The sequence below is a fragment of the Ranitomeya variabilis genome, chromosome 1, assembly GCF_051348905.1.
Source record: "Ranitomeya variabilis isolate aRanVar5 chromosome 1, aRanVar5.hap1, whole genome shotgun sequence".
Taxonomy (NCBI): Eukaryota; Metazoa; Chordata; class Amphibia; order Anura; family Dendrobatidae; genus Ranitomeya; species Ranitomeya variabilis.
Window position 1 is genome coordinate 1,003,448,254 of NC_135232.1, and position 18,366 is coordinate 1,003,466,619.

At 31.2% G+C, this 18,366-nt stretch overlaps 24 non-coding genes across 24 annotated transcripts; all 24 read right to left on the reverse strand.

Moving 5' to 3' along the window:
* Nucleotides 1-169: 169 nt before the first annotated feature.
* On the reverse strand, nt 170-241 carry TRNAC-GCA (transfer RNA cysteine (anticodon GCA)). Its single transcript has one exon. It is a non-coding gene; the product is annotated as a tRNA-Cys (tRNA).
* A 954-nt stretch (nt 242-1,195) lies between these two features.
* TRNAC-GCA (transfer RNA cysteine (anticodon GCA)) lies at nt 1,196-1,267 on the reverse strand. The gene has a single exon. It is a non-coding gene; the product is annotated as a tRNA-Cys (tRNA).
* Nucleotides 1,268-1,709: 442 nt separating this feature from the next.
* Nucleotides 1,710-1,781, reverse strand: TRNAC-GCA (transfer RNA cysteine (anticodon GCA)). Its single transcript has one exon. It is a non-coding gene; the product is annotated as a tRNA-Cys (tRNA).
* Nucleotides 1,782-2,225: 444 nt separating this feature from the next.
* TRNAC-GCA (transfer RNA cysteine (anticodon GCA)) lies at nt 2,226-2,297 on the reverse strand. Its single transcript has one exon. It is a non-coding gene; the product is annotated as a tRNA-Cys (tRNA).
* A 440-nt stretch (nt 2,298-2,737) lies between these two features.
* Nucleotides 2,738-2,809, reverse strand: TRNAC-GCA (transfer RNA cysteine (anticodon GCA)). The gene has a single exon. It is a non-coding gene; the product is annotated as a tRNA-Cys (tRNA).
* Nucleotides 2,810-3,748: 939 nt separating this feature from the next.
* Nucleotides 3,749-3,820, reverse strand: TRNAC-GCA (transfer RNA cysteine (anticodon GCA)). The gene has a single exon. It is a non-coding gene; the product is annotated as a tRNA-Cys (tRNA).
* Nucleotides 3,821-4,257: 437 nt separating this feature from the next.
* TRNAC-GCA (transfer RNA cysteine (anticodon GCA)) lies at nt 4,258-4,329 on the reverse strand. Its single transcript has one exon. It is a non-coding gene; the product is annotated as a tRNA-Cys (tRNA).
* Nucleotides 4,330-5,792: 1,463 nt separating this feature from the next.
* On the reverse strand, nt 5,793-5,864 carry TRNAC-GCA (transfer RNA cysteine (anticodon GCA)). Its single transcript has one exon. It is a non-coding gene; the product is annotated as a tRNA-Cys (tRNA).
* Nucleotides 5,865-6,298: 434 nt separating this feature from the next.
* TRNAC-GCA (transfer RNA cysteine (anticodon GCA)) lies at nt 6,299-6,370 on the reverse strand. Its single transcript has one exon. It is a non-coding gene; the product is annotated as a tRNA-Cys (tRNA).
* A 435-nt stretch (nt 6,371-6,805) lies between these two features.
* TRNAC-GCA (transfer RNA cysteine (anticodon GCA)) lies at nt 6,806-6,877 on the reverse strand. The gene has a single exon. It is a non-coding gene; the product is annotated as a tRNA-Cys (tRNA).
* Nucleotides 6,878-7,312: 435 nt separating this feature from the next.
* On the reverse strand, nt 7,313-7,384 carry TRNAC-GCA (transfer RNA cysteine (anticodon GCA)). The gene has a single exon. It is a non-coding gene; the product is annotated as a tRNA-Cys (tRNA).
* Nucleotides 7,385-7,828: 444 nt separating this feature from the next.
* On the reverse strand, nt 7,829-7,900 carry TRNAC-GCA (transfer RNA cysteine (anticodon GCA)). The gene has a single exon. It is a non-coding gene; the product is annotated as a tRNA-Cys (tRNA).
* Nucleotides 7,901-9,363: 1,463 nt separating this feature from the next.
* Nucleotides 9,364-9,435, reverse strand: TRNAC-GCA (transfer RNA cysteine (anticodon GCA)). Its single transcript has one exon. It is a non-coding gene; the product is annotated as a tRNA-Cys (tRNA).
* A 435-nt stretch (nt 9,436-9,870) lies between these two features.
* TRNAC-GCA (transfer RNA cysteine (anticodon GCA)) lies at nt 9,871-9,942 on the reverse strand. The gene has a single exon. It is a non-coding gene; the product is annotated as a tRNA-Cys (tRNA).
* Nucleotides 9,943-10,377: 435 nt separating this feature from the next.
* TRNAC-GCA (transfer RNA cysteine (anticodon GCA)) lies at nt 10,378-10,449 on the reverse strand. Its single transcript has one exon. It is a non-coding gene; the product is annotated as a tRNA-Cys (tRNA).
* Nucleotides 10,450-10,885: 436 nt separating this feature from the next.
* TRNAC-GCA (transfer RNA cysteine (anticodon GCA)) lies at nt 10,886-10,957 on the reverse strand. Its single transcript has one exon. It is a non-coding gene; the product is annotated as a tRNA-Cys (tRNA).
* A 1,976-nt stretch (nt 10,958-12,933) lies between these two features.
* Nucleotides 12,934-13,005, reverse strand: TRNAC-GCA (transfer RNA cysteine (anticodon GCA)). The gene has a single exon. It is a non-coding gene; the product is annotated as a tRNA-Cys (tRNA).
* A 446-nt stretch (nt 13,006-13,451) lies between these two features.
* Nucleotides 13,452-13,523, reverse strand: TRNAC-GCA (transfer RNA cysteine (anticodon GCA)). The gene has a single exon. It is a non-coding gene; the product is annotated as a tRNA-Cys (tRNA).
* A 437-nt stretch (nt 13,524-13,960) lies between these two features.
* Nucleotides 13,961-14,032, reverse strand: TRNAC-GCA (transfer RNA cysteine (anticodon GCA)). Its single transcript has one exon. It is a non-coding gene; the product is annotated as a tRNA-Cys (tRNA).
* A 1,973-nt stretch (nt 14,033-16,005) lies between these two features.
* TRNAC-GCA (transfer RNA cysteine (anticodon GCA)) lies at nt 16,006-16,077 on the reverse strand. Its single transcript has one exon. It is a non-coding gene; the product is annotated as a tRNA-Cys (tRNA).
* Nucleotides 16,078-16,512: 435 nt separating this feature from the next.
* Nucleotides 16,513-16,584, reverse strand: TRNAC-GCA (transfer RNA cysteine (anticodon GCA)). Its single transcript has one exon. It is a non-coding gene; the product is annotated as a tRNA-Cys (tRNA).
* Nucleotides 16,585-17,019: 435 nt separating this feature from the next.
* Nucleotides 17,020-17,091, reverse strand: TRNAC-GCA (transfer RNA cysteine (anticodon GCA)). Its single transcript has one exon. It is a non-coding gene; the product is annotated as a tRNA-Cys (tRNA).
* A 436-nt stretch (nt 17,092-17,527) lies between these two features.
* TRNAC-GCA (transfer RNA cysteine (anticodon GCA)) lies at nt 17,528-17,599 on the reverse strand. The gene has a single exon. It is a non-coding gene; the product is annotated as a tRNA-Cys (tRNA).
* A 445-nt stretch (nt 17,600-18,044) lies between these two features.
* Nucleotides 18,045-18,116, reverse strand: TRNAC-GCA (transfer RNA cysteine (anticodon GCA)). Its single transcript has one exon. It is a non-coding gene; the product is annotated as a tRNA-Cys (tRNA).
* Between the last annotated feature and the right edge of the window lie 250 nt (nt 18,117-18,366).

Sequence of the window (18,366 nt, forward strand, 5' to 3'; positions counted from 1 at the left end):
AATTGTTTTCATATTAAGAAGGCACATCAACATGAACTTTTTGCTACATTTCTGAAATAGTATTCACATTAAGAAAGTACATAAACATGAATTCAACTTCATATGGTTCTAAAATTTCCATGAACATATAGGTAAAAAAGCATGTTTAATCTGTTGAAAAAGTATCTGGAGGGGGCACTCGGAGTTGAACCAAGGACCTCTTGATCTGCAGTCAAATGCTCTACCACTGAGCTATACCCCCTACATTTGGAAAACACTCCCTCTTTTTTTTTTTTTTACGTAAAACCTGAAATATTTTTGCACAGTTTTATATCATGGTGACTTTTTTTTACGATGATGTGCATTTTACTTTGCTAAACAGATTTCATTAATTCAAAAAGTACAAAGAAACACTAAGGTATTTTTATTTTACAAGTCATTTCTGGGGATTAGAGTCTTCCAATGTGCCATATGTATCTTTTGTCGATTTCTTTTCAGACAAAATTTCTCAAGCATTTTCCAACATTTTTAAATTGTTTTCATATTAAGAAGGCACATCAACATGAACTTTTTGCTACATTTCTGAAATAGTATTTACATTAAGAAAGTACATAAACATGAATTCAACTTCATATAGTTCTAAAATTTCCATGAACATATAGGTAAAAAAGCATGTTTAATCTGTTGAAAAATTATCTGGAGGGGGCACTCGGAGTTGAACCAAGGACCTCTTGATCTGCAGTTCAATGCTCTACCACTGAGCTATGCCCCCTACATTTGGAAAACACACCCTCTTTTTTTTTTTTTTTTTTTTTAACGTAAAAACTGAAATATTTTTGCACAGTTTATATCGTGGTGACTTTTTTTATGATAATGTGCATTTTACTTTGCTAAACAGATTTCATTAACTCAAAAAGTGCAAAGAAACACCAAGGTATTTTTATTTTACAACTCATTTCTGGGGATTAGAGTCTTCCACTGTGCCATATGTATCTTTTGTCGATTTCTTTTCAGACAAAATTTCTCAAGCATTTTCCAACATTTTTAAATTGTTTTCATATTAAGAAGGCACATCAACATGAACTTTTTGCTACATTTCTGAAATAGTATTCACATTAAGAGAGTACATAAAAATGAATTCAACTTCATATGGTTCTAAAATTTCCATGAACATATAGGTAAAAAAGCATGTTTAATCTGTTGAAAAAGTATCTGGAGGGGGCACTCGGAGTTGAACCAAGGACCTCTTGATCTGCAGTCAAATGCTCTACCACTGAGCTATACCCCCTACATTTGGAAAACACACACTCCTTTTTTTTTTTTTTTTTTTACGTAAAAACTGAAATATTTTTGCGCAGTTTATATCATGGTGACTTTTTTTATGATAATGTGCATTTTACTTTGCTAAACAGATTTCATTAATTCAAAAAGTACAAAGAAACACTAAGGTATTTTTATTTTACAACTCATTTCTGGGGATTAGAGTCTTCCAATGTGCCATATGTATCTTTTGTCGATTTCTTTTCAGACAAAATTTCTCAAGCATTTTCCAACATTTTTAAATTGTTTTCATATTAAGAAGGCACATCAACATGAACTTTTTGCTACATTTCTGAAATAGTATTTACATTAAGAAAGTACATAAACATGAATTCAACTTCATATAGTTCTAAAATTTCCATGAACATATAGGTAAAAAAGCATGTTTAATCTGTTGAAAAATTATCTGGAGGGGGCACTCGGAGTTGAACCAAGGACCTCTTGATCTGCAGTCAAATGCTCTACCACTGAGCTATACCCCCTACATTTGGAAAACACACCCTTTTTTTTTTTTTTTTTTTTTTTAACGTAAAAACTGAAATATTTTTGCACAGTTTATATCGTGGTGACTTTTTTTATGATAATGTGCATTTTACTTTGCTAAACAGATTTCATTAACTCAAAAAGTACAAAGAAACACTAAGGTATTTTTATTTTACAACTCATTTCTGGGGATTAGAGTCTTCCAATGTGCCATATGTATCTTTTGTCGATTTCTTTTCAGACAAAATTTCTCAAGCATTTTCCAACATTTTTAAATTGTTTTCATATTAAGAAGGCACATCAACATGAACTTTTTGCTACATTTCTGAAATAGTATTCACATTAAGAGAGTACATAAAAATGAATTCAACTTCATATGGTTCTAAAATTTCCATGAACATATAGGTAAAAAAGCATGTTTAATCTGTTGAAAAAGTATCTGGAGGGGGCACTCGGAGTTGAACCAAGGACCTCTTGATCTGCAGTCAAATGCTCTACCACTGAGCTATACCCCCTACATTTGGAAAGCACACACTCTTTTTTTTTTTTTTTACATAAAACCTGAAATATTTTTGCACAGTTTTATATCGTGGTGACTTTTTTTTACGATGATGTGCATTTTACTTTGCTAAACAGATTTCATTAATTCAAAAAGTACAAAGAAACACTAAGGTATTTTTATTTTACAAGTCATTTCTGGGGATTAGAGTCTTCCAATGTGCCATATGTATCTTTTGTTGATTTCTTTTCAGATAAAATTTCTCTAGCATTTTCCAACATTTTTAAATTGTTTTCATATTAAGAATGCACATCAACATGAACTTTTTGCTACATTTCTGAAATAGTATTCACATTAAGAAAGTACATAAACATGAATTCAACTTCATATGATTCTAAAATTTCCATGAACATATAGGTAAAAAAGCATAATTAATCTGTTGAAAAAGTATCTGGAGGGGGGCACTCGGAGTTGAACCAAGGACCTCTTGATCTGCAGTCAAATGCTCTACCACTGAGCTATACCCCCTACTTTTGGAAAACACACCCTCTTTTTTTTTTTACGTAAAAACTGAAATATTTTTGCGCAGTTTATATCGTGGTGACTTTTTTTTATGATAATGTGCATTTTACTTTGCTAAGCAGATTTCATTAATTCAAAAAGTACAAAGAAACACTAAGGTATTTTTATTTTACAACTCATTTCTGGGGATTAGAGTCTTCCAATGTGCCATATGTATCTTTTGTCGATTTCTTTTCAGACAAAATTTCTCAAGCATTTTCCAACATTTTTAAAATGTTTTCATATTAAGAAGGCACATCAACATGAACTTTTTGCTACATTTCTGAAATAGTATTCACATTAAGAAAGTACATAAACATGAATTCAACTTCATATGGTTCTAAAATTTCCATGAACATATAGGTAAAAAAGCATGTTTAATCTGTTGAAAAAGTATCTGGAGGGGGCACTCGGAGTTGAACCAAGGACCTCTTGATCTGCAGTCAAATGCTGAACCACCGAGCTATACCCCCTACATTTGGAAAGCACATCCTCCTTTTTTTACATAAAACCTGAAATATTTTTGCACAGTTTTATATCGTGGTGACTTTTTTTTACGATGATGTGCATTTTACTTTGCTAAACAGATTTCATTAATTCAAAAAGTACAAAGAAACACTAAGGTATTTTTATTTTACAAGTCATTTCTGGGGATTAGAGTCTTCCAATGTGCCATATGTATCTTTTGTCGATTTCTTTTCAGACAAAATTTCTCAAGCATTTTCCAACATTTTTAAAATGTTTTCATATTAAGAAAGGAACATCAACATGAACTTTTTGCTACATTTCTGAAATAGTATTTACATTAAGAAAGTACATAAACATGAATTCAACTTCATATAGTTCTAAAATTTCCATGAACATATAGGTAAAAAAGCATGTTTAATCTGTTGAAAAATTATCTGGAGGGGGCACTCGGAGTTGAACCAAGGACCTCTTGATCTGCAGTCAAATGCTCTACCACTGAGCTATACCCCCTACATTTGGAAAATACACCCTTTTTTTTTTTTTTTTAACGTAAAAACTGAAATATTTTTGCACAGTTTATATCGTGGTGACTTTTTTTATGATAATGTGCATTTTACTTTGCTAAACAGATTTCATTAACTCAAAAAGTACAAAGAAACACTAAGGTATTTTTATTTTACAACTCATTTCTGGGGATTAGAGTCTTCCAATGTGCCATATGTATCTTTTGTCGATTTCTTTTCAGACAAAATTTCTCAAGCATTTTCCAACATTTTTAAATTGTTTTCATATTAAGAAGGCACATCAACATGAACTTTTTGCTACATTTCTGAAATAGTATTCACATTAAGAGAGTACATAAAAATGAATTCAACTTCATATGGTTCTAAAATTTCCATGAACATATAGGTAAAAAAGCATGTTTAACCTGTTGAAAAAGTATCTGGAGGGGGCACTCGGAGTTGAACCAAGGACCTCTTGATCTGCAGTCAAATGCTCTACCACTGAGCTATACCCCCTACATTTGGAAAACACACCCTCTTCCTTTTTTTTTTTTTAACGTAAAAACTGAAATATTTTTGCGCAGTTTATATCATGGTGACTTTTTTTATGATAATGTGCATTTTACTTTTCTAAACAGATTTCATTAATTCAAAAAGTACAAAGAAACACTAAGGTACTATTATTTTACAACTCATTTCTGGGGATTAGAGTCTTCCAATGTGCCATATGTATCTTTTGTCGATTTCTTTTCAGATAAAATTTCTCTAGCATTTTCCAACATTTTTAAAATGTTTTCATATTAAGAATGCACATCAACATGAACTTTTTGCTACATTTCTGAAATAGTATTCACATTAAGAAAGTACATAAACATGAATTCAACTTCATATGATTCTAAAATTTCCATGAACATATAGGTAAAAAAGCATAATTAATCTGTTGAAAAAGTATCTGGAGGGGGCACTCGGAGTTGATCCAAGGACCTCTTGATCTGCAGTCAAATGCTCTACCACTGAACTATACCCCCTACATTTGGAAAACACACCCTCTTTTTTCTTTTTACGTAAAAACTGAAATATTTTTGCTCAGTTTATATCGTGGTGACTTTTTTTATGATAATGTGCATTTTACTTTTCTAAACAGATTTCATTAATTCAAAAAGTACAAAGAAACACTAAGGTACTATTATTTTACAACTCATTTCTGGGGATTAGAGTCTTCCAATGTGCCATATGTATCTTTTGTCGATTTCTTTTCAGACAAAATTTCTCAAGCATTTTCCAACATTTTTAAATTGTTTTCTTATTAAGAAGGCACATCAACATGAACTTTTTGCTACATTTCTGAAATAGTATTCACATTAAGAAAGTACATAAACATAAATTCAACTTCATATGGTTCTAAAATTTCCATGAACATATAGGTAAAAAAGCATGTTTAATCTGTTGAAAAAGTATCTGGACGGGGCACTCGGAGTTGAACCAAGGACCTCTTGATCTGCAGTCAAATGCTCTACCACTGAGCTATACCACCTACATTTGGAAAGCACACACTCTTTTTTTTTTTTTTTTTTTTTACATAAAACCTGAAATATTTTTGCACAGTTTTATATCGTGGTGACTTTTTTTTACGATGATGTGCATTTTACTTTGCTAAACAGATTTCATTAATTCAAAAAGTACAAAGAAACACTAAGGTATTTTTATTTTACAAGTCATTTCTGGGGATTAGAGTCTTCCAATGTGCCATATGTATCTTTTGTTGATTTCTTTTCAGATAAAATTTCTCTAGCATTTTCCAACATTTTTAAATTGTTTTCATATTAAGAATGCACATCAACATGAACTTTTTGCTACATTTCTGAAATAGTATTCACATTAAGAAAGTACATAAACATGAATTCAACTTCATATGATTCTAAAATTTCCATGAACATATAGGTAAAAAAGCATAATTAATCTGTTGAAAAAGTATCTGGAGGGGGCACTCGGAGTTGAACCAAGGACCTCTTGATCTGCAGTCAAATGCTCTACCACTGAGCTATACCCCCTACATTTGGAAAACACACCCTCTTTTTTTTTTTTACGTAAAAACTGAAATATTTTTGCGCAGTTTATATCGTGGTGACTTTTTTTATGATAATGTGCATTTTACTTTGCTAAACAGATTTCATTAATTCAAAAAGTACAAAGAAACACTAAGGTATTTTTATTTTACAACTCATTTCTGGGGATTAGAGTCTTCCAATGTGCCATATGTATCTTTTGTCGATTTCTTTTCAGACAAAATTTCTCAAGCATTTTCCAACATTTTTAAATTGTTTTCATATTAAGAAGGCACATCAACATGAACTTTTTGCTACATTTCTGAAATAGTATTTACATTAGGAAAGTACATAAACATGAATTCAACTTCATATGGTTCTAAAATTTTCATGAACATATAGGTAAAAAAGCATGTTTAATCTGTTGAAAAAGTATTTGGAGGGGGCACTCGGAGTTGAACCAAGGACCTCTTGATCTGCAGTCAAATGCTCTACCACTGAGCTATACCCCCTACATTTGGAAAACACACCCTCTTTTTTTTTTTTACGTAAAAACTGAAATATTTTTGCGCAGTTTATATCGTGGTGACTTTTTTTTATGATAATGTGCATTTTACTTTGCTAAACAGATTTCATTAATTCAAAAAGTACAAAGAAACACTAAGGTATTTTTATTTTACAACTCATTTCTGGGGATTAGAGTCTTCCAATGTGCCATATGTATCTTTTGTCGATTTCTTTTCAGACAAAATTTCTCAAGCATTTTCCAACATTTTTAAATTGTTTTCATATTAAGAAGGCACATCAACATGAACTTTTTGCTACATTTCTGAAATAGTATTCACATTAAGAGAGTACATAAAAATGAATTCAACTTCATATGGTTCTAAAATTTCCATGAACATATAGGTAAAAAAGCATGTTTAATCTGTTGAAAAAGTATCTGGAGGGGGCACTCGGAGTTGAACCAAGGACCTCTTGATCTGCAGTCAAATGCTCTACCACTGAGCTATACCCCCTACATTTGGAAAACACACCCTCTTTTTTTTTTTTTACGTAAAAACTGAAATATTTTTGCGCAGTTTATATCGTGGTGACTTTTTTTATGATAATGTGCATTTTACTTTGCTAAACAGATTTCATTAATTCAAAAAGTACAAAGAAACACTAAGGTATTTTTATTTTACAAGTCATTTCTGGGGATTAGAGTCTTCCAATGTGCCATATGTATCTTTTGTCGAATTCTTTTCAGACAAAATTTCTCTAGCATTTTCCAACATTTTTAAATTGTTTTCATATTAAGAAGGCACATCAACATGAACTTTTTGCTACATTTCTGAAATAGTATTTACATTAAGAAAGTACATAAACATGAATTCAACTTCATATAGTTCTAAAATTTCCATGAACATATAGGTAAAAAAGCATGTTTAATCTGTTGAAAAATTATCTGGAGGGGGCACTCGGAGTTGAACCAAGGACCTCTTGATCTGCAGTCAAATGCTCTACCACTGAGCTATACCCCCTACATTTGGAAAACACACCCCCTTTTTTTTTTTTTTTTTTTTTAACGTAAAAACTGAAATATTTTTGCACAGTTTATATCGTGGTGACTTTTTTTATGATAATGTGCATTTTACTTTGCTAAACAGATTTCATTAACTCAAAAAGTACAAAGAAACACTAAGGTATTTTTATTTTACAACTCATTTCTGGGGATTAGAGTCTTCCAATGTGCCATATGTATCTTTTGTCGATTTCTTTTCAGACAAAATTTCTCAAGCATTTTCCAACATTTTTAAATTGTTTTCATATTAAGAAGGCACATCAACATGAACTTTTTGCTACATTTCTGAAATAGTATTCACATTAAGAGAGTACATAAAAATGAATTCAACTTCATATGGTTCTAAAATTTCCATGAACATATAGGTAAAAAAGCATGTTTAACCTGTTGAAAAAGTATCTGGAGGGGGCACTCGGAGTTGAACCAAGGACCTCTTGATCTGCAGTCAAATGCTCTACCACTGAGCTATACCCCCTACATTTGGAAAACACACCCTCTTCCTTTTTTTTTTTTTAACGTAAAAACTGAAATATTTTTGCGCAGTTTATATCATGGTGACTTTTTTTATGATAATGTGCATTTTACTTTTCTAAACAGATTTCATTAATTCAAAAAGTACAAAGAAACACTAAGGTACTATTATTTTACAACTCATTTCTGGGGATTAGAGTCTTCCAATGTGCCATATGTATCTTTTGTCGATTTCTTTTCAGATAAAATTTCTCTAGCATTTTCCAACATTTTTAAAATGTTTTCATATTAAGAATGCACATCAACATGAACTTTTTGCTACATTTCTGAAATAGTATTCACATTAAGAAAGTACATAAACATGAATTCAACTTCATATGATTCTAAAATTTCCATGAACATATAGGTAAAAAAGCATAATTAATCTGTTGAAAAAGTATCTGGAGGGGGCACTCGGAGTTGATCCAAGGACCTCTTGATCTGCAGTCAAATGCTCTACCACTGAACTATACCCCCTACATTTGGAAAACACACCCTCTTTTTTCTTTTTACGTAAAAACTGAAATATTTTTGCTCAGTTTATATCGTGGTGACTTTTTTTATGATAATGTGCATTTTACTTTTCTAAACAGATTTCATTAATTCAAAAAGTACAAAGAAACACTAAGGTACTATTATTTTACAACTCATTTCTGGGGATTAGAGTCTTCCAATGTGCCATATGTATCTTTTGTCGATTTCTTTTCAGACAAAATTTCTCAAGCATTTTCCAACATTTTTAAATTGTTTTCTTATTAAGAAGGCACATCAACATGAACTTTTTGCTACATTTCTGAAATAGTATTCACATTAAGAAAGTACATAAACATAAATTCAACTTCATATGGTTCTAAAATTTCCATGAACATATAGGTAAAAAAGCATGTTTAATCTGTTGAAAAAGTATCTGGACGGGGCACTCGGAGTTGAACCAAGGACCTCTTGATCTGCAGTCAAATGCTCTACCACTGAGCTATACCACCTACATTTGGAAAGCACACACTCTTTTTTTTTTTTTTTTTTTTTACATAAAACCTGAAATATTTTTGCACAGTTTTATATCGTGGTGACTTTTTTTTACGATGATGTGCATTTTACTTTGCTAAACAGATTTCATTAATTCAAAAAGTACAAAGAAACACTAAGGTATTTTTATTTTACAAGTCATTTCTGGGGATTAGAGTCTTCCAATGTGCCATATGTATCTTTTGTTGATTTCTTTTCAGATAAAATTTCTCTAGCATTTTCCAACATTTTTAAATTGTTTTCATATTAAGAATGCACATCAACATGAACTTTTTGCTACATTTCTGAAATAGTATTCACATTAAGAAAGTACATAAACATGAATTCAACTTCATATGATTCTAAAATTTCCATGAACATATAGGTAAAAAAGCATAATTAATCTGTTGAAAAAGTATCTGGAGGGGGCACTCGGAGTTGAACCAAGGACCTCTTGATCTGCAGTCAAATGCTCTACCACTGAGCTATACCCCCTACATTTGGAAAACACACCCTCTTTTTTTTTTTTACGTAAAAACTGAAATATTTTTGCGCAGTTTATATCGTGGTGACTTTTTTTTATGATAATGTGCATTTTACTTTGCTAAACAGATTTCATTAATTCAAAAAGTACAAAGAAACACTAAGGTATTTTTATTTTACAACTCATTTCTGGGGATTAGAGTCTTCCAATGTGCCATATGTATCTTTTGTCGATTTCTTTTCAGACAAAATTTCTCAAGCATTTTCCAACATTTTTAAATTGTTTTCATATTAAGAAGGCACATCAACATGAACTTTTTGCTACATTTCTGAAATAGTATTTACATTAGGAAAGTACATAAACATGAATTCAACTTCATATGGTTCTAAAATTTTCATGAACATATAGGTAAAAAAGCATGTTTAATCTGTTGAAAAAGTATTTGGAGGGGGCACTCGGAGTTGAACCAAGGACCTCTTGATCTGCAGTCAAATGCTCTACCACTGAGCTATACCCCCTACATTTGGAAAACACACCCTCTTTTTTTTTTTTACGTAAAAACTGAAATATTTTTGCGCAGTTTATATCGTGGTGACTTTTTTTTATGATAATGTGCATTTTACTTTGCTAAACAGATTTCATTAATTCAAAAAGTACAAAGAAACACTAAGGTATTTTTATTTTACAACTCATTTCTGGGGATTAGAGTCTTCCAATGTGCCATATGTATCTTTTGTCGATTTCTTTTCAGACAAAATTTCTCAAGCATTTTCCAACATTTTTAAATTGTTTTCATATTAAGAAGGCACATCAACATGAACTTTTTGCTACATTTCTGAAATAGTATTCACATTAAGAGAGTACATAAAAATGAATTCAACTTCATATGGTTCTAAAATTTCCATGAACATATAGGTAAAAAAGCATGTTTAATCTGTTGAAAAAGTATCTGGAGGGGGCACTCGGAGTTGAACCAAGGACCTCTTGATCTGCAGTCAAATGCTCTACCACTGAGCTATACCCCCTACATTTGGAAAACACACCCTCTTTTTTTTTTTTTTACGTAAAAACTGAAATATTTTTGCGCAGTTTATATCGTGGTGACTTTTTTTATGATAATGTGCATTTTACTTTGCTAAACAGATTTCATTAATTCAAAAAGTACAAAGAAACACTAAGGTATTTTTATTTTACAAGTCATTTCTGGGGATTAGAGTCTTCCAATGTGCCATATGTATCTTTTGTCGAATTCTTTTCAGACAAAATTTCTCTAGCATTTTCCAACATTTTTAAATTGTTTTCATATTAAGAAGGCACATCAACATGAACTTTTTGCTACATTTCTGAAATAGTATTTACATTAAGAAAGTACATAAACATGAATTCAACTTCATATAGTTCTAAAATTTCCATGAACATATAGGTAAAAAAGCATGTTTAATCTGTTGAAAAATTATCTGGAGGGGGCACTCGGAGTTGAACCAAGGACCTCTTGATCTGCAGTCAAATGCTCTACCACTGAGCTATACCCCCTACATTTGGAAAACACACCCCCTTTTTTTTTTTTTTTTTTTTTAACGTAAAAACTGAAATATTTTTGCACAGTTTATATCGTGGTGACTTTTTTTATGATAATGTGCATTTTACTTTGCTAAACAGATTTCATTAACTCAAAAAGTACAAAGAAACACTAAGGTATTTTTATTTTACAACTCATTTCTGGGGATTAGAGTCTTCCAATGTGCCATATGTATCTCTTGTCGATTTCTTTTCAGACAAAATTTCTCAAGCATTTTCCAACATTTTTAAATTGTTTTCATATTAAGAAGGCACATCAACATGAACTTTTTGCTACATTTCTGAAATAGTATTCACATTAAGAGAGTACATAAAAATGAATTCAACTTCATATGGTTCTAAAATTTCCATGAACATATAGGTAAAAAAGCATGTTTAATCTGTTGAAAAAGTATCTGGAGGGGGCACTCAGAGTTGAACCAAGGACCTCTTGATCTGCAGTCAAATGCTCAACCACTGAGCTATACCCCCTACATTTGGAAAACACACCCTCTTTTTTTTTTTTTTTTTACGTAAAAACTGAAATATTTTTGCACAGTTTAAATCGTGGTGAATTTTTTTATGATAATGTGCATTTTACTTTGCTAAACGGATTTCATTAACTCAAAAAGTGCAAAGAAACACTAAGGTATTTTTATTTTACAACTCATTTCTGGGGATTAGAGTCTTCCAATGTGCCAAATGTATCTTTTGTCGATTTCTTTTCAGACAAAATTTCTCAAGCATTTTCCAACATTTTTAAATTGTTTTCATATTAAGATGGCACATCAACATGAACTTTTTGCTACATTTCTGAAATAGTATTCACATTAAGAAAGTACATAAAAATGAATTCAACTTCATATGGTTCTAAAATTTCCATGAACATATAGGTAAAAAAGCATGTTTAATCTGTTGAAAAAGTATCTGGAGGGGGCACTCAGAGTTGAACCAAGGACCTCTTGATCTGCAGTCAAATGCTCTACCACTGAGCTATACCCCCTACATTTGGAAAACACACACTCTTTTTTTTTTTTTTTACGTACAAACTGAAATATTTTTGCGCAGTTTATATCATGGTGACTTTTTTTATGATAATGTGCATTTTACTTTGCTAAACAGATTTCATTAATTCAAAAAGTACAAAGAAACACTAAGGTACTTTTATTTTACAACTCATTTCTGGGGATTAGAGTCTTCCAATGTGCCATATGTATCTTTTGTCGATTTCTTTTCAGACAAAATTTCTCAAGCATTTTCCAACATTTTTAAATTGTTTTCATATTTAGAAGGCACATCAACATGAACTTTTTGCTACATTTCTGAAATAGTATTCACATTAAGAAAGTACATAAACATGAATTCAACTTCATATGGTTCTAAAATTTCCATGAACATATAGGTAAAAAAGCATGTTTAATCTGTTGAAAAGTATCTGGAGGGGGCACTCGGAGTTGAACCAAGGACCTCTTGATCTGCAGTCAAATGCTCAACCACTGAGCTATACCCCCTACATTTGGAAAGCACATCCTCCCTTTTTTTTTTTTTTTACATAAAACCTGAAATATTTTTGCACAGTCTTATATCGTGGTGACTTTTTTTTACGATGATGTGCATTTTACTTTGCTAAACAGATTTCATTAATTCAAAAAGTACAAAGAAACACTAAGGTATTTTTATTTTACAAGTCATTTCTGGGGATTAGAGTCTTCCAATGTGCCATATGTATCTTTTGTCGATTTCTTTTCAGACAAAATTTCTCAAGCATTTTCCAACATTTTTAAATTGTTTTCATATTAAGAAGGCACATCAACATGAACTTTTTGCTACATTTCTGAAATAGTATTTACATTAAGAAAGTACATAAACATGAATTCAACTTCATATAGTTCTAAAATTTCCATGAACATATAGGTAAAAAAGCATGTTTAATCTGTTGAAAAATTATCTGCAGGGGGCACTCGGAGTTGAACCAAGGACCTCTTGATCTGCAGTCAAATGCTCTACCACTGAGCTATACCCCCTACATTTGGAAAACACACCCTCTTTTTTTTTTTTTTTTTTTTTTTAACGTAAAAACTGAAATATTTTTGCACAGTTTATATCGTGGTGACTTTTTTTATGATAATGTGCATTTTACTTTGCTAAACAGATTTCATTAACTCAAAAAGTACAAAGAAACACTAAGGTATTTTTATTTTACAACTCATTTCTGGGGATTAGAGTCTTCCAATGTGCCATATGTATCTTTTGTCGATTTCTTTTCAGACAAAATTTCTCAAGCATTTTCCAACATTTTTAAATTGTTTTCATATTAAGAAGGCACATCAACATGAACTTTTTGCTACATTTCTGAAATAGTATTCACATTAAGAGAGTACATAAAAATGAATTCAACTTCATATGGTTCTAAAATTTCCATGAACATATAGGTAAAAAAGCATGTTTAATCTGTTGAAAAAGTATCTGGAGGGGGCACTCGGAGTTGAACCAAGGACCTCTTGATCTGCAGTCAAATGCTCTACCACTGAGCTATACCCCCTACATTTGGAAAACGCACCCTCTTTTTTTTTTTTTTTACGTAAAAACTGAAATATTTTTGCGCAGTTTATATCGTGGTGACTTTTTTTATGATAATGTGCATCTTACTTTGCTAAACGGATTTCATTACCTCAAAAAGTGCAAAGAAACACTAAGGTATTTTTATTTTACAACTCGTTTCTGGGGATTAGAGTCTTCCAATGTGCCATATGTATCTTTTGTCGATTTCTTTTCAGACAAAATTTCTCAAGCATTTTCCAACATTTTTAAATTGTTTTCATATTAAGAAGGCACATCAACATGAACTTTTTGCTACATTTCTGAAATAGTATTCACATTAAGAAAGTACATAAACATGAATTCAACTTCATATGGTTCTAAAATTTCCATGAACATATAGGTAAAAAAGCATGTTTAATCTGTTGAAAAAGTATCTGGAGGGGGCACTCGGAGTTGAACCAAGGACCTCTTGATCTGCAGTCAAATGCTCTACCACTGAGCTATACCCCCTACATTTGGAAAACACACCCTCTTTTTTTTTTTAACGTAAAAACTGAAATATTTTTGCGCAGTTTATATCATGGTGACTTTTTTTATGATAATGTGCATTTTACTTTGCTAAACAGATTTCATTCATTCAAAAAGTACAAAGAAACACTAAGGTACTTTTATTTTACAACTCATTTCTGGGGATTAGAGTCTTCCAATGTGCCATATGTATCTTTTGTCGATTTCTTTTCAGACAAAATTTCTCAAGCATTTTCCAACATTTTTAAATTGTTTTCATATTAAGAAGGCACATCAACATGAACTTTTTGCTACATTTCTGAAATAGTATTCACATTAAGAAAGTACATAAACATGAATTCAACTTCATATGGTTCTAAAATTTCCATGAACATATAGGTAAAAAAGCATGTTTAATCTGTTGAAAAAGTATCTGGAGGGGGCACTCGGAGTTGAACCAAGGACCTCTTAATCTGCAGTCAGATGCTCAACCACCGAGCTATACCCCCTACTTTTGGAAAGCACATCCTCTTTTTTTTTTTTTTTTACATACAACCTGAAATATTTTTGCACAGTTTTATATCGTGGTGACTTTTTTTTACGATGATGTGCATTTTACTTTGCTAAACAGATTTCATTAATTCAAAAAGTACAAAGAAACACTAAGGTACTTTTATTTTACAACTCATTTCTGGGGATTAGAGTCTTCCAATGTGCCATATGTATCTTTTGTCGATTTCTTTTCAGACAAAATTTCTCAAGCATTTTCCAACATTTTTTAATTGTTTTCATATTAACAAGGCACATCAACATGAACTTTTTGCTACATTTCTGAAATAGTATTCACATTAAGAAAGTACATAAAAATGAATTCAACTTCATATGGTTATAAAAGTTACATGAACATATAGGTAAAAAAGCATGTTTAATCTGTTGAAAAAGTATCTGGAGGGGGCACTTGGAGTTGAACCAAGGACCTCTTGATCTGCAGTCAAATGCTCAACCACCGAGCTATACCCCCTACATTTGGAAAGCACATCCTGCTTTTTTTTTTTTTTTTTTTTTACATAAAACCTGAAATATTTTTGCACAGTTTTATATCGTGGTGACTTTTTTTATGATAATGTGCATTTTACTTTGCTAAACGAATTTCATTACCTCAAAAAGTGCAAAGAAACACTAAGGTATTTTTATTTTACAACTCATTTCTGGGGATTAGAGTCTTCCAATGTGCCATATGTATCTTTTGTCGATTTCTTTTCAGACAAAATTTCTCAAGCATTTTCCAACATTTTTTAATTGTTTTCATATTAAGAAAGCACATCAACATGAACTTTTTGCTACATTTCTGAAATAGTATTCACATTAAGAGAGTACATAAAAATGAATTCAACTTCATATGGTTCTAAAATTTCCATGAACATATAGGTAAAAAAGCATGTTTAATCTGTTGAAAAAGTATCTGGAGGGGGCACTCGGAGTTGAACCAAGGACCTCTTGATCTGCAGTCAAATGCTCTACCACTGAGATATACCCCCTACATTTGGAAAACACACACTCTTTTTTTTTTTTTTTTACGTAAAAACTGAAATATTTTTGCGCAGTTTATATCATGGTGACTTTTTTTATGATAATGTGCATTTTACTTTGCTAAACAGATTTCATTAATTCAAAAAGTACAAAGAAACACTAAGGTACTTTTATTTTACAACTTATTTCTGGGGATTAGAGTCTTCCAATGTGCCATATGTATCTTTTGTCGATTTCTTTTCAGACAAAATTTCTCAAGCATTTTCCAACATTTTTAAATTGTTTTCATATTAAGAAGGCACATCAACATGAACTTTTTGCTACATTTCTGAAATAGTATTCACATTAAGAAAGTACATAAACATGAATTCAACTTCATATGATTCTAAAATTTCCATGAACATATAGGTAAAAAAGCATAATTAATCTGTTGAAAAAGTATCTGGAGGGGGCACTCGGAGTTGAACCAAGGACCTCTTGATCTGCAGTCAAATGCTCTACCACTGAGCTATACCCCCTACATTTGGAAAACACACCCTCTTTTTTTTTTTTACGTAAAAACTGAAATATTTTTGCGCAGTTTATATCGTGGTGACTTTTTTTTATGATAATGTGCATTTTACTTTGCTAAACAGATTTCATTAATTCAAAAAGTACAAAGAAACACTAAGGTATTTTTATTTTACAACTCATTTCTGGGGATTAGAGTCTTCCAATGTGCCATATGTATCTTTTGTCGATTTCTTTTCAGACAAAATTTCTCAAGCATTTTCCAACATTTTTAAATTGTTTTCATATTAAGAAGGCACATCAACATGAACTTTTTGCTACATTTCTGAAATAGTATTTACATTAGGAAAGTACATAAACATGAATTCAACTTCATATGGTTCTAAAATTTTCATGAACATATAGGTAAAAAAGCATGTTTAATCTGTTGAAAAAGTATCTGGAGGGGGCACTCGGAGTTGAACCAAGGACCTCTTGATCTGCAGTCAAATGCTCTACCACTGAGCTATACCCCCTACATTTGGAAAACACACCCTCTTTTTTTTTTTTACGTAAAAACTGAAATATTTTTGCGCAGTTTATATCGTGGTGACTTTTTTTTATGATAATGTGCATTTTACTTTGCTAAACAGATTTCATTAATTCAAAAAGTACAAAGAAACACTAAGGTATTTTTATTTTACAACTCATTTCTGGGGATTAGAGTCTTCCAATGTGCCATATGTATCTTTTGTCGATTTCTTTTCAGACAAAATTTCTCAAGCATTTTCCAACATTTTTAAATTGTTTTCATATTAAGAAGGCACATCAACATGAACTTTTTGCTACATTTCTGAAATAGTATTCACATTAAGAGAGTACATAAAAATGAATTCAACTTCATATGGTTCTAAAATTTCCATGAACATATAGGTAAAAAAGCATGTTTAATCTGTTGAAAAAGTATCTGGAGGGGGCACTCGGAGTTGAACCAAGGACCTCTTGATCTGCAGTCAAATGCTCTACCACTGAGCTATACCCCCTACATTTGGAAAACACACCCTCTTTTTTTTTTTTTTACGTAAAAACTGAAATATTTTTGCGCAGTTTATATCGTGGTGACTTTTTTTATGATAATGTGCATTTTACTTTGCTAAACAGATTTCATTAATTCAAAAAGTACAAAGAAACACTAAGGTATTTTTATTTTACAAGTCATTTCTGGGGATTAGAGTCTTCCAATGTGCCATATGTATCTTTTGTCGAATTCTTTTCAGACAAAATTTCTCTAGCATTTTCCAACATTTTTAAATTGTTTTCATATTAAGAAGGCACATCAACATGAACTTTTTGCTACATTTCTGAAATAGTATTTACATTAAGAAAGTACATAAACATGAATTCAACTTCATATAGTTCTAAAATTTCCATGAACATATAGGTAAAAAAGCATGTTTAATCTGTTGAAAAATTATCTGGAGGGGGCACTCGGAGTTGAACCAAGGACCTCTTGATCTGCAGTCAAATGCTCTACCACTGAGCTATACCCCCTACATTTGGAAAACACACCCCCTTTTTTTTTTTTTTTTTTTTTTAACGTAAAAACTGAAATATTTTTGCACAGTTTATATCGTGGTGACTTTTTTTATGATAATGTGCATTTTACTTTGCTAAACAGATTTCATTAACTCAAAAAGTACAAAGAAACACTAAGGTATTTTTATTTTACAACTCATTTCTGGGGATTAGAGTCTTCCAATGTGCCATATGTATCTCTTGTCCATTTCTTTTCAGACAAAATTTCTCAAGCATTTTCCAACATTTTTAAATTGTTTTCATATTAAGAAGGCACATCAACATGAACTTTTTGCTACATTTCTGAAATAGTATTCACATTAAGAGAGTACATAAAAATGAATTCAACTTCATATGGTTCTAAAATTTCCATGAACATATAGGTAAAAAAGCATGTTTAATCTGTTGAAAAATTATCTGCAGGGGGCACTCGGAGTTGAACCAAGGACCTCTTGATCTGCAGTCAAATGCTCTACCACTGAGCTATACCCCCTACATTTGGAAAGCACATCCTCCCTTTTTTTTTTTTTTTTTACATAAAACCTGAAATATTTTTGCACAGTCTTATATCGTGGTGACTTTTTTTTACGATGATGTGCATTTTACTTTGCTAAACAGATTTCATTAATTCAAAAAGTACAAAGAAACACTAAGGTATTTTTATTTTACAAGTCATTTCTGGGGATTAGAGTCTTCCAATGTGCCATATGTATCTTTTGTCGATTTCTTTTCAGACAAAATTT